This window comes from Vigna unguiculata, chromosome 10 (assembly GCF_004118075.2).
Source record: "Vigna unguiculata cultivar IT97K-499-35 chromosome 10, ASM411807v1, whole genome shotgun sequence".
Taxonomy (NCBI): domain Eukaryota; kingdom Viridiplantae; phylum Streptophyta; class Magnoliopsida; order Fabales; family Fabaceae; genus Vigna; species Vigna unguiculata.
This window is the reverse complement of record NC_040288.1, coordinates 36,871,179-36,886,021: the sequence shown is the minus strand read 5'-3', so window position 1 is coordinate 36,886,021 and position 14,843 is coordinate 36,871,179. Positions and strand designations below refer to the sequence as shown.

General features: G+C 29.4%; 1 long non-coding RNA gene across 1 annotated transcript; it reads right to left on the bottom strand.

Annotated features, from left to right (window-relative positions):
- Nucleotides 1-5,358: 5,358 nt before the first annotated feature.
- Nucleotides 5,359-7,845, bottom strand: LOC114166963. The gene is made up of 2 exons (XR_003600047.1): nt 5,838-7,845; nt 5,359-5,700 (listed from the first exon to the last, which is right to left on the bottom strand). It is a non-coding gene; the product is annotated as an uncharacterized LOC114166963 (long non-coding RNA).
- Between the last annotated feature and the right edge of the window lie 6,998 nt (nt 7,846-14,843).

Sequence of the window (14,843 nt, the reverse complement as noted above, 5' to 3'; positions counted from 1 at the left end):
CATTGTTGCCTTAATTTTGTGTTGATTATCATCGTTATGTTATTGGAGAGAAAAAAAATAGTAATATTAATGATAACTCAAGTGAAATATTTTAGTCTACATCAAATGGATTATCACTTTTTAGTAAAAATCATAAATGAAAGAGAGATTGAGTAGGAGATGAACATCACGACCTACCAAAGAACAAAGTTTACAATAATAAACGATTATTGGTCATCTTTTTAATTTTAAGATAACTAAAATGTTGTCTTAATATATGCTAGATATAAAAAATTAATAAATAGTTTCAGAAAACATGACACTTAAATAAATTTATGTAGCAAATGTTGAATAAATTATTGACATAATAATAAATTACATTTTAGACTCTAAAATACAAATAACACTCCATAAAATCAAAGGTTTAAGATATAAAAAGTTTAATGAGAGGACAAAAATAAATTATGCAACTAATTTGAATGACTAAAATTACATTCAAACATTCAATAAACATTTAAAACAAATTACGTCACTTAATTAGATTCATGTGTGACAATTTGTCGTATAATAATCTTTGTACCTAGTCCAACCCAATATCTATAACTATATATAAAGGGGATTCCCTCTTTTGTGTCCACATTTCATAATTTCAACTTTACCTTTTATAATTTAATTATTTATTAAATTTTTAAAAATTAACGGTTACTTTTACAAGTTTTTATAAAATTATTTACTTATCTCCTTTTTCTTTTTTCTCTTACTATTCATCAACAATTATTTTTCTCTTATTTTCTCCGTACATTTTATTTTATTTTTATAAATATACTTTTATTTTGTTTATTAAATTAATAACATTACAATATCATCAATTATTAATATAATTCAAAAAATGCGTACACACAGGCGCGATAGCGCCTGTGTTTACACTAGTATTAAAAATGGCATTTCACAAAAAGCAAAAGATTAAAAACAAATTAATTGAGTGAATAGAGAAATAGTATCTAAATTTGAAAGACTAAGTACATCGTTAATCCAAATCTATATTCTAAAAATAAAAAAAATATGGCCATTATTTTCGTAAACCAAAATGATAAAAAATAAATATATTAGATAAATCATTTCCAAATTAATATAGAGAATTTTACAAAAATAATATTTATTAATTTTGTTATATTTTTGGGGATACTATATCATTTGTACGCAAAAGATTTAGTAAATAATTAATTCATAAAAATTTTATTTTATACTTACTTTTTCACACTAATTAAGAATGTTAGCAGTAATTAAATTAATTTAATATTATAAATTTTGTAAGCTGAAAATTATATTTCTAAATTATCCTGAATTATAATCTTTAGGAGTTTTGCCTAGATAGATATAAGAATATTTTTAAAATTAATTATGATAGAAATAATATGCGTAATCTTCCGTTATGTTATTACGTCACCATTAATCCATCAAATTGAAATAATAAAATACTAAAAGGATAATATGTTGGGTTTTAACAGGACAATGTGATTTATTTTTATCAAAAAGAATTTCTAATAAGATACCACTGATTTTAACAATTTTAAAAATATAAAAGTTTTTACATAATGATAAAAATTACGTGTCATAAGAAAATAAATATATTTTCATGTCAAGCAATTAATTATTGACAATCCTAACTAATAAAAAGATGAAACTTTATATGGAATATAAGTACGAATTATTTGGGTTCATGGACTGAACCTCTTTGAATTTCAGAAACACAATATATTCCCAGAATAAGAATGAAAAAGACCAATTTGAACTTTTTTTGTAGTGCAGCAATTCTTTATATCGGGCCCAAACCTATTGAATCTGAGATAAACAGGTTATTGTATAAAAGCCCATGTTGATTTTTATATAGTTTCATGGGCTTATTATCTAAAATAAACAATTTGGGTCAGAGTTTATTTGGAAAATTTCCACAAAAACGTGCAGAAAAGAAAAATAAAATTGCATCAATTAAATTCAATTTTTTTATGAATTAATTAGCAGAAGCTTATATATCATTTTTTCTATTGCGCCCTAGTTACTTTGTTTCATACTGGATCTGTTTTTGTTTACTTCATCCACCCTCATATTTGTTATCCCCACACCCTGTTTCAACTCATATTTTGTTTCAACGGTCTGGTTATTTTGTTTTATATTGGTTCTGTTTTTTTTTACTTCATCCACTCCTCATATTTGTTAATGTCTCATCCTGTTTCAACTCATTTTATTTTAACGGTATTTTTTCTTTTAACTCTGTGAGCTTAGTCCTAAACCCTAAACGCAAGAATATTTTTATAAAAAAATAAATAACATGTAACACGTTATTTGTTACGTAATACTTTTAAAAGTAAAAGAACTTAACCGTACACAATTTATAACCAGACTATTTTTAATTTTACATAATATTTCAAGAACCAAAAATATATTTTTTTCCAAAATATAGTATCAACATATACATAAAATAAATATGCAAAAGTTAGACCTTTTTCATAAATAATGAAACATAAAAGTATATTATTATCTAAACTACTTAATACTATAACTATAGTAAATAATCAATATTGAACGCATGCAAGAGAATTGTTTTGAAGATTTATTGAAGGAATAACAAAACAAAAAGAAAAAAGAAAAAAAAAAAAAGAAAAAAAATATTGACTAAATTTGGAATAATTTTTTTTATTGTGATATCCGGATCAACCTGCGAGTTATGCAGAGATGTCTAAGCGGATCAATTAAAATCAATGAATTTATTTTAATTTTTAATTTAAAAATAATAATTTGTACAGTTTTACTTTGACCCATAAATTTCGTGGGTTAGACAATTCAAATCAAAATGATATGTTGGATTAAAAATTTTAACCCCACTCATCATGTGTTAGATAGATTAGGAAGTCCTTACCATCCCAATTTATCATTTTTGTTTAGGCTATTATTAGCTGTTTAGTTTACTTGATTTTGAGTTAAAATGTTTATTTCTCTTTTAACTTTGGTTTAATGTTCTTTTATTTGAAAAATGGAACCAATTTTTTATTTATTAAATTATTTATAAGATATGTAAATGACAAACAAATAATAATAATTAGAGCGTTGTGTCAAATTTGGAAAATAATAACTAAATCAAGTAAAAATATTTTAAATGTAAGTAACAACCAAATTTTATTAATGTGTGGATAGTCCACGAATTGGAAGAACCTGTATTCAATTGCATGCGTGAAAAATTTACCGAACTGATAATTATACTATTGCAAGCAAGATTAAGTATTTATGATAGAAAATGTTAGACAGTAGAAAAAAATTTCGGATTTAGGATTCATTTTACAGAAATTAGATAAACAACATTGCATAATAATGTATCAAAACCAGAGAAAAGTCTCTTTCTATATTTAAAAAAAAAAGATGAAGGTTAGGTTTAATGTACTGTACAAAAAGAAGAATGGAAGATAAAAGAATATTCGAGAGTGAAGGAAGGTGTATTTTGAAAAAGAGAAGAAACAGCCATTTATAAGAATTGGACATTTGAACTATGTGGTCACATGCTTCCATAATCTTGCTTAAAATATGAGAAAAATAAGAAAAAATGGTAGAAATTAAATTGAATGGTCCACAAAAGGTTTAAATGAGACCCACGACTTCGTCCACGTAATACTAGCGATACTAGCGTGTCATTCACTTCAAACTAACGTGTCATTCTCTTCAAAAGTTTAATGCTATACTCTTATATATACACACACTGTAGAATTATCTACACAATAATATGCAACTATATATAACTCTTGTAACACTGAAACATTCACTTCAAGAAACAAAACATAACATATTTGGCACATTTTGAATTCACATGTGCAAAAACAAAAAAACAAAAAAAATATTTAATTAGTCGAATGATATCCATTTTTATTTAGATGTATGAGTTTGATAATCATTTTTAAAAATATATCAAATGAGTCACAATTTTTGAAAAAATATCACAATTAGGTCTATTTCAAAAAAAAGTTATTAACACCGTTAACAAAATTGATATTTAAAATGCTTTACAAAATTAAGTATTAATATTTATATTAAAATTTAGTAGTAAAAGTTATGAATAAAATTAATGGTATAAATAATTTTGTGCTAAAAGAGACTTAATTAAGACATTTTTTTCAAAAATTGGGGCTCGATTAACATATTTTTAAAAGTGTGAATACCAAATTAACACATCTGAACAAAAATAGGTACCATCCGATTAATTAAACTAATAAAAAAAATAAATATTGTTTGTCTGTAAAGAGGTGATTCCGGATCTCTGATAAGGGATTTCCTGCTAAATTGGGTCCCTTACTTAGCAAGTCCAGGACACCATGGTATAGTAACGTTGAAAAGAAGACTCATTTGTTTTCTTTCTGCATTTGAATATATCGATGTTTTTTTTCTTTCTCTGTCTTGAGTATCATCAAGTAAAGAGTTAATAACTAATTTCTCGAGGTATTTAAGGAATTCATGAGAAATGAAATAGAAGAGTGTGACTATAAAAGACAAAGGGTGATCCTATAAGATTTATGAGTTTCGATTCTTTTACTGTTTTTTCTCTTTTCTGAGTTGCATCTCTAAAATACATCGACTTAAAATACACCTATAATCACTAATTTCGACTCAAAATACACTGATAATCACTAGAAGAAAGAAATGAATTATAACATTGAAGAAGGTAGCAATGGCACATGTTTGTTTCCAAGTTAGAGGGATGAAAGGCTCGAATGGGAAGAAAAAAAGGACATGGAAAGTCGCCTCTGGATCCCACTACAATGTGTCAAAGGGGTCTAATTCTGCTATACCCTACACCTGTGGGGCAATCACTTCATTAGATGGTACACCTAATTATATATATGTATATGCATGGAAAGACTACGAGGTCCTCAACTTCCTATCCAAAAAGTTCTTGGGCTTACATAATTTGATTCGCTCTCCAATTATTCGTGGAAAAGTTATCTCTGTGACCATAAAAGCTAGGTGTATGGGAATTCAACAAGCATGACCCAGCAACCAGTTTCTCTTTCTCCCTCTCAACCATATCATGCATGGGAAAACACAAAGCAAACCCCCCAGGGCTTCAACTTTATGCTACTTTCCAAAAGGTCAAAAAGTTCCAATTTCCCAAAAGCAATTCTTTATCAGACACCATTCACATATACATAAAGTGGAATTGCTTGCAATCAATCCCTTTAATCACAATCACCCTAACATTAAACTTTCAGATCAAGCTCAATTTTTCACAACTTTTTATGCTTCACAATTCTGTGTCTACACACAAAAAACAAGCAAAGGTACAGAGTGAGATCATGCATAGTCAAAACCAACTCCTTTTATTTTACCCCCAATGAATTTTGAAAAAGAAAAAGACAATATATTCCACGCATAGTATGCTGTTTTGTATTTTATGACGATTCACGAGGTCATAGCTTCAGATCAAAATCAAAATTCAAATAATATTCTAACAAGAGACTTTGGTTGGATACATTGCGTTGAAAATAATAAAGTGTACACATTTGCGTGCAAGTATGAATATATGAACAACAATGGTGACAAGGAAAAGTAGTGCTGTATGAACTTTGAGCACTGTGATTATGTCATTCGTGTTCCCCAATGCCCCTTGCTTTCTACAGACTCTTTTTGTCTTCTATTCTGAATCAAGCTTAATATGATGCTGTAGTCTCTTCCAAATCCCTGAGCACAAGAACAAAACAAGATAAAAAAATTTTAAACAAAAGTCACCCCAACAAAATTCCTTTATTAGTAATTAAATAATCATTGATTCCCATCTTTGCAAATTATTAGCATATAATAACAAATCAAAAGCTTACTCGATAACACTGCAGTGATGCCTGCTGGGACAATGTACAGTTGTTCAAACACTGACCTGCATAAGATATCTTTGCTTCCTTACGAAGCATTCACTTTTTTCTTTTTGCTGCTTCTGTGATTAGAGGGAGGACTAAAATACACAATTGTATTGTAATGCTTCATGATCAAGATTCATTATCCTTAATGAACAAATTAATTACCTTTTACTTGAAGAACTGTACCTATTAATGATGGGACTTTCGTTTCGTCTTGCTTCTTCTCTGCCAACACCGAAACTAGACCAATACAAAAGGAACCATCTTGCACATTGTTTTTTTGATTGTGCAGGAAATTAGGGTTCCAGCTATCAAATGAGATACATTCAAAAGACGGAAAATTTAAAGTTGCCCATTGAAAAACTCAGCAGCACACACAAGAAGATACAACCATATTTAAAAAAAGCTTTTTTCTATTCTGTGTTGTTGGTGCTCAGATCTGTTCATTTTTTAATTGCAAATTGATATGAAAAGAATGCCAAAGCAAACAGAGAAAAGTGTAGATCTGAGCGTGTGCCCTTACAGAAGCCATAGAAAGAAGCCAAATGCTACCCACAGTAACAAGAATAGATTGAAGGATCTGTAGTTTAGTATGGAAAAAAAGATCACATGATTGATAAATGCTTAAGAGACAGAAGCACAAGACTCCAATAAAGAGAGAGGGCGGAGTCTACAAGGCTCTTGAATCAGAATCATATGCATGCGAGTAACACATGGCACATTTAACCAAATTTGGCCTCGATTTGACCACACGGTTTTACAATGGTGAAATGACTAAGAAACATAATAATACTGGTAAAAGGGGTCACCCATTTGGTTCTTCATGGAAGACACCAGGGCCAGCAAAGTGATGGAGATTAGAGACAGAACATAGGCCAGGAAACCCTAAAGAGAGGGTGAGAGAGGAATCAGGTAGAGAGAGAAAGAAAAAAATGGAAAAAGAAGGAGGGTGATGAGGAGGGAGGGACTTGAAAAAGAGGAGAATGTCTAACTGAGTTTCAAAGTTGGCCAGATCTGAGAAAACATGGCAGAGACAGACAGATCGGATACTGGAAACCATAATTGGGAGAAGATCTAGCTAATGATGAAGATGCAAGAAAAAAAAAAAAGTAGTTACGCCCTGACAACAAAAACACCATCATAACTTGATCAGAGAAAAAGAAAGAAACGAAAAGGAGGTAATGATGAAAACCTTTTGCCAAGTGAAAACGGGTCAAAATGCTTCATCATTACACCAATCTGCAAACTACCACCATCTTTAATTCATCCAAAAACCCAACCCCACGACTAAGATCTACCTATATTTAAGAAAAAAACAAAACTTTTACACTAATCCACAGTTCCAAAAAAACATAGAGGAGATACCAAGCAAACCTACAAAACATTTCATCAGCAAAAGCTACAAACAAATCTTATTTCACTATATCGCCACGGCTCGATCTCGACGAAATAATATCCGTTGAGAAACACCAACATCAGTCTGTAAAGGAACAGGAACAGGAATAAGAATAGGAATATTTGTAGGTCTCAGCCGGAAGATACCTCGGAGTTTGGCCGGAAAATGAATTTGGAAGCATATAATTGGGGGGAATGAAGCCTGGTCCGACAACACTATACATTCCTTGAGCACAGGCATAGCACTCTACAAAGAGAGGGATGCGCATACACAAGATGAAGATGAAGGGTCCTCGAGCCAGACAACATTCCCCTCAAAAGACAAAGCTTCCCAAAAATGGCCCTTCTTCTGGAACCTCTTAGAGGAAGAGAAAGACAGAGAAAGAGAAAAACTTTTGTTTTCATGGCTAACTCACTCACTCACTCTCTTCTCACTGTGTCCCCCATGAGTTTCGGCTATGTTCAAGGGGGGTCTGAGAGAGAGAAACTGAGAGATAGAGATAGAGAGAGAAAGAGAAAGAAGACAGTGTGGTTGTGATGATGAATGGGTGAATGAGAATGATATGAGAAAGAAGAGAGGGGGTTATAACAAGAGTAAAAATAAAGGAGGAGAAGAAAGGCAACGTCAAAAAAGACAGAATTGGTGCAGGTAGACCCTACCAGCTGCATTCTCACTTCCAGAAATGACCACGACCCCATGCACCCTTCTTAATTTCCAAAATTACTACTTTCTAATATTAATGCCAATTTTTATTATTGTGTGGATCCACAGTGAAGGTTGGTGAGTCATCTATATCCACCGTTGGATATGCCACGTGATGTGCTATGTGTTATCTTATGTCCTGCTACACCCATTGACTGTACCTATAGTACTACACTGACCTTGCACAAAACCGAGACCGACCATCTGATTTTGTGAAATTGAGCGTGATGTGGATGATGGTGTCATCCAGAGGGGGATCTACCTGCACCCTCACATCCTAGCTTTGCATTTGATTCAATGTTTTCATATAAACAACCAAACTAAAAAATACTAATCACAGACACAGACATTGATTGTGGACCGTAGGATTTTGGGAAAACCAAGGTGCAAGAATTGAGTCAGCGGAAGAACATGCAGTGAGAGATTTGTATAAAGTGAGAGGGGAGTTATAAATTCTCTTTATTAGGTCAATCAAGGATTAAATGTATTTCATAAATGTACCAAGATGTTTTCTTTCTTCAACGGCGTTAAAGTCTCACCCCATAAATTAAAACTCTTTTCTTTTGACTTTATCAATTATTTTGGTGATACACAACCATACGGAAACATATCAAATTATTGTTTTAACTCTAATTTATTAATGGTGCAAACTTTTATAGTAATGTACATAGTTACTTTTGAAATATATTTAAAGTAATTTTTAATCAAATGAGAAGTGAAAAGAAAGAAAATATGAAAAATAAATTTAAATTAAAAAATGGATAATTATATACAATATTACATGTAGCATACATTTTTATCTTATTTTTATATTCAAATATTTTTTAAATAACAACATTCTATTATACGAGTTCAGCAACACACGCAACATTCAAAAATCAAATCTGCAAAAAAAAAACATGAAATTGAAATTTTTTATTATTTTTCTCATTTAGAAAATAAATTTGCAACAAACAAATAACTGAAATTAGTACCATTATTATAGTAAAGACAAATACAAGAACGCGGGTTCATTATTTAGGGCAATCAATGTTTCACAGTTACATAAATACGATGGTTTACTCGTATACAAACGCGTTCAACTCTACTTTTTAAAAAGATAAAACAATAAAAGACACAATAAATATTTTAAAGGTCATTGCCATTTTTAAATTGAAATAAAATTTTTGTATATATAATTTTTACTTTAATAGAAATTAGTATTTACAACGGTTATCAAGATTAAACGTTAATCTTGATTGAAAATACTTATTGTGTGAGTTTTCAATATATTCATATACCAACTCTAAATTTAAAGCAAGTGGTGGAAGGCAAATATTTTTTGATGATGTTATACATATTATTCTAGAAATAAAATTTAGTTAAGAGAGAGTTTTATAAAGGGAAAAGAAGATATTAACATTTATGAATGGAAGAAATAATTTAGCTTGAGGAAGATAGACATAATGATGTTGAAATAATGAAGTGAAGATGAAAAAGGTTAAAAGAAGAGTAACAACTAACAAGTGAGTCAGAGGGGTGGTTGGGTTAAGAGATGCCCGATAATAGGAAACCCTATTTATTATAATTATTTTTAATTTTGAAAAATAAATAAAAAATATAAGAGTTTTAAATAAAAATAAAAAAAGTAGGGTCGTGTCCTCGTAAGGCGTGTAAGTTTGAAGCAGAGAAAGAGGCGAGGAATTCGAGGGAGTTACCGACGACAGAAGGGGTCCACTCCGTTGCATTCCCCTTTTACCCCTTCCCAATTCCTCGCCGACTTTTCCGTCTTTCTCACTTTTAACCCAATTAATTAAATGCTTAATCAATTATAGATACATAAATAAACCTACAAAATTTCATACCATCACATGCCATTTTTCTAACAACCAACTTAATTTCATCCTCTGTTCTTTATTTTCTTTTTCATTTTTAGACTTATTTAAGGTTTAAGCTTTTAATGAATTTAACTATTTTCAATTCAGTTTTATTAAAATATTTATTAAATGTTTATTTCTTTTTATACTTTTTAATTAAATTTATCTCATTTTTCATATTTTTATTTAATTTTTTGTTATAAAACTGTGGATGTTATTGGTTATTGTTATTTGTAAATTTACTTGGTTTTAGGATAAAGAAATGTGCAGTTTTATAATTAATATAAAATATTGTTAGATTAATAAAAGATGTTTGTAATTATTATTATTATAATAGAAAACCTGTTGAATAACTATTATCATTATATGCAAATTATGCAGAGATAAATAATCAAAATAATAGAAAAAATAAACAATATATAATCAATTGAAAGTTAGAGGAATTTTGAATAGTTAATATAACCCAATTGAAAATAATTTAACATTAAAATTTCACTAAGTCTTAATTTCTACTTTTTCTCCGACTAGTAAAAGTATTTCACCACTCAAATATAAATACAATATTTATTGTTTTTTATATTAATTAAAATGAATAGTTAAGCTTAATTAATGCTATATTTTCCTACCTTAAAAACATTTTATTACATTATTTTTTATTGCAATTATCCAAGCAATAATGTTAAGTATGATTGAAGTGGTTGAGATCTGTTTATTTGAATGTGAAAAAGTACAATTATTTTGTGTTTGAAAATGATAAATAAAAATATGAGGAAAAAAAGTGTGAAATAAAACATTTGGCACGATAGTATTTTTATAAATTATATATTCTAATTTTTTAAATCTTAAGGTTTTGTATAGGTTAAAATCATTCTGTTGATACTTTTATTCTTTAATCTTATCAACAACTGTATAAGTATATGTTGAAACTCTAATATTAAGTGTATGTTAACAACTGTATAATGTATGTTGATACATTGTTATTCTCATGAACTAACAATTTTTAAATCTTATCCTTAATTCATATAACATAACGAGTAAAACATTATGGTTTCAGTGGGCACTAAAGGAAACAAAGTAGTTGAATACTTGTTTATCATTAATGAAATGAATGGAATAATCATAGATAAGTAAAGTGGTGCATGGTTGAAATAATTTTGGTAAAGCAAGATGAGAAATGACATGAATGAATTTGGTTTAATTAATGAATAAATAAATAAATAAAGTATATAAGTGAGGGAGTTAGGTGTGTGGTTTGATGATTCACATGCAAAGTCAACACAAAACAATGTCCTTTTCTAAGTCAAGCGATTCATAAAGTTGTGGGACGTTTGCTTCATCACTTCGTAGCTTGGTCGGCTATTTTACGTGTCACTGTTCTACTTTCTGTTTTCTTTTCCTTTTACTTTCCTTATTCGGTGCTTCAAATTTCCAACATCCAGTTTTTTCAATATACACTTCTCGTTACTCCATAAAACCTTCCGAAAGTGATTATTTTATAATTTTTGCACTCTTTTTCTTTCCATCTCATTACATCTCATTACATGATAAGAAAGGAGTGAATTTTAAACTTAATTCAATTTCGTATGTATGATAAAATTTATATCTAATTATATATTATAAAATTTATATATTATAAAATTGTCTGATTTTTTATCATCGCGAAATTTCTAACTATTATAGCACGTGTATCATAACCAAATAGACAAGGATCTTAATCATAAATGGAAAATGTGATTTCATTTATGGGGCCGCCAAGCTATAACCAAAGTCAATGCAGATCATATGTGAATGATTTCCCAATAAAAGAGGCTTTAGTTAAACCTAACTCACTGTGTGTGTTCCTGATTAAGTTATACAAACTTTGAAAAATAACAGGATAAGAGGAAAAGACTAATAATGATATTAAAAGCGGCGATGTAAGTCTCATAAATTCTATTAAGATTATTATTTTTTATTTTGGAAAATGTTGAAAATTGAAATTACGTGGAGCTACTACATGTTTGCTAGTAATAATATGGACAAAAGAAAAAGTATTCAATTTGGAATATTGAGGTTATATATATAAGAACAAGAAAGGTGGCGGAATCCAATGGAGTCTTTGCTGTAACCCTAATTCCGAATTAGTTAGTGAAATGAATGAGGTATTGCATCTACTTTATACAAAGTAAGGTAGGAAAATGCATATAGTACCCCCCACACCTCACCCACCCCCACCATCCAACAACACAACAACAAGCAAGAAACCAAAACCATCGTGCATGCACTTATTGGTAGTATAAACACTGTCAGAAAAAGATTCTTAATTTTTACTAAGTCAATGTAAATTTCTCTTCAATAAATTACAATATTATTAAGAAGTGAAACTTCCTCCTTATAAACTTAACAAATTATATTAGAGTCGATGGTAAAAATTAGTTTAGGCAAATGTAATATGATTTCTATATCGAAAGTCTTCCGGATAAGGGTTTCAGGTAAGCGTGTTCCGTTAAAGATGAACGGCGGTATAAGAAAGTATACTCGTGTGTTTCTGCTGGAGGGCGAGTGTACTAATGTGATTGAAGAGACTCAACCTTGAGTGAAAGATTGTTAGGAATTCAAGTGTGAGTCTAAGTCTCACATTGACTAGAAATAAGAAAGTAAAACTCTATATAAGAATAAAAGTTCATAGACCTATTGTCTTAAAATTTTGGATTGAAAATGATGTCAATTTCTTATGTGGGTAGACTCAGGTCTCATTAGTGTTATATGACTAGATAAAATCCTCTCCATAAAATCTAACGGTATAAAAATATTTTTTTTATCAGATACAAGAATGAAGGCTTTGGGAGAGTTTATCCAAAACGGGAGAGAGTGCCCGTAAGAAGTGCTGGCCAAAGAAACGCAATGAGTGAGGGGGATTTAAAATATTTAGAAATTGAGAAAATGTGTCTCTAATATTGTGTGGTAAGGTACACATCAGAGTGACAAACGGAGAGGACGATACTGGCTCCAGATTTCAACGCTTTTTACAGCCTTGAATATTGTGTTGTGTATCAGATTCAGATTCACACAGCGAAAGAAAGCGAAAGTGGGAAAGAAACAACACGTAAATGTCAAATCCCTGCATCTATAACCCAGCCTGTCCACTTTTTTTTTTTATTTATTATTTCAATTTCATTAATTAATGTTTTTTAATTTTTTTTTCATTGCATGCCCAATTAAATATGTCATTGTTGAGGTACTTATTTATTGGCATTTGGCACGACACATTGTTTAGTTTTTCACTTTCCCCTTCCCAATTTTATAACAATATCGTTTTCCATTGTCCTCAAATATTTGGTTCCTTTCTTTCGATTTCAAAAACCACCTCGGAATACATTCATTCTCATCCACATGCCTTGTTTTGTTGTTCTTCACGTGCCTTGTAGGGTTTCTGTGTTTTCTAATTATTGACGTGGTTTTCTTCTTTTTCTTTATACACAAATTGAAAAGTGATGAAGAGAGAAAAAGGGTTTTGTTTTGAAGTCAATTTTTTTGTGACCTTGAAGAAAGAAAGAGAGAAAGAGAGAGAGAGAGCATAGCAGTCACTCTATTCTAAAATTCTAACAGTCTGCGAACTAAAAACAAACGTACAAAGCTTAAAAGCAAAGCTGGCTTACATGGGTACTGACCAGTGCCATTCGTGTCAGGTCTTATTTAATGAAAATATTTTTTTATTTATATTTGTGAAAAATAAAAACATGTATTTTGAAATGATTTATTAAATACTTTGTAATAAATTATTTGTATCTTGATAATATGATGTAGGTCTCATTGAAACTTTACTTTGAAACTTTACTTTAAGTTTGACATTTAAAAAGTAACAAGTGATGAAAAGAAGAACACCAAAACAATGGTATTAATCAACGTCATCTCAACTTTAAGCATTTAGATATAAATCCACGATAAAGAAGCATCAGAAAAAAAATATATAAAAATTGAAATTGCTTTTATTATCTATGGGGTACTTGATTTTTACAAAAAGAAAGTTTAGACAGAAATATACTAAGTCAATTATGTGAGATATAGACACGCTTAACGAATTTTCTTATTTTATTTTTATTTTTATTTTTACACTATCATATATTATAATTATACTTCTTTCGGTAATTATACTTCTTTCGGTTTTGTCTTTTTCCGAGTGTCAATTATAATTAACCCTTGGACGTCTATGGATGATTTTTCAGATGTGAGAAATAAACATTATAAATTTTGGTCACACAATTATATCACTAACTTACTTTTATCCTAACCATTCTTATATTAGATTTATAATTCACACTTCTTGCAGTAATTCACTAGGATTAAACTTTCAGATTTGGTTTTTCTTACTTCTTTTTATAAAATGTGAAATTTGTAAGTCCGTTAAATTAAGTGATATCATCTTTATTATTTCTATGCATGAGAATCTAATTAAACCTAAGTTTATTTGACTATTTTTTCGGAGTATAAATCTAACATTTTTATTAGTTCATAAATTCCGGTCTTTAAAAATACGGTATTTTTACAAAATTAGGTCACTATAACTCATTTATTACCAAAATGAGATAATTGACTAATAGTTTTCCGGAACAAGTCATGCGAATTTAGCACGACTCTTATATCGAAGTAATATGATATAAAGGCAATTACACTTTAAAATTAAAAAAAAGTAAAATTATTATTAATGACCACTTCACCTTATTTTACTTATTTTAATTTTATGAAAAGGTAGTTCTCATATCATACGACTTCGGTATAAAAAGACTATAAAAGTCGTGTTGTATATGCAAGATTTGTCATACGATATAATTTATTAGTCAACTATATCATTTCTGTAATAAATAGGTCAAAGTGATCAATTTTTAACAAAATATATAATATATTTTTATTTGTTTTTAAAATCACGAATAAGCATCAAAACCTCTCATTGTTTTTATTAGTCTTTCGATAAAGCATATCTTCCTTTAAACTTTTGCTAACATTGTTTTGTCACTAATGTCTAAGTAGTCATCCAAA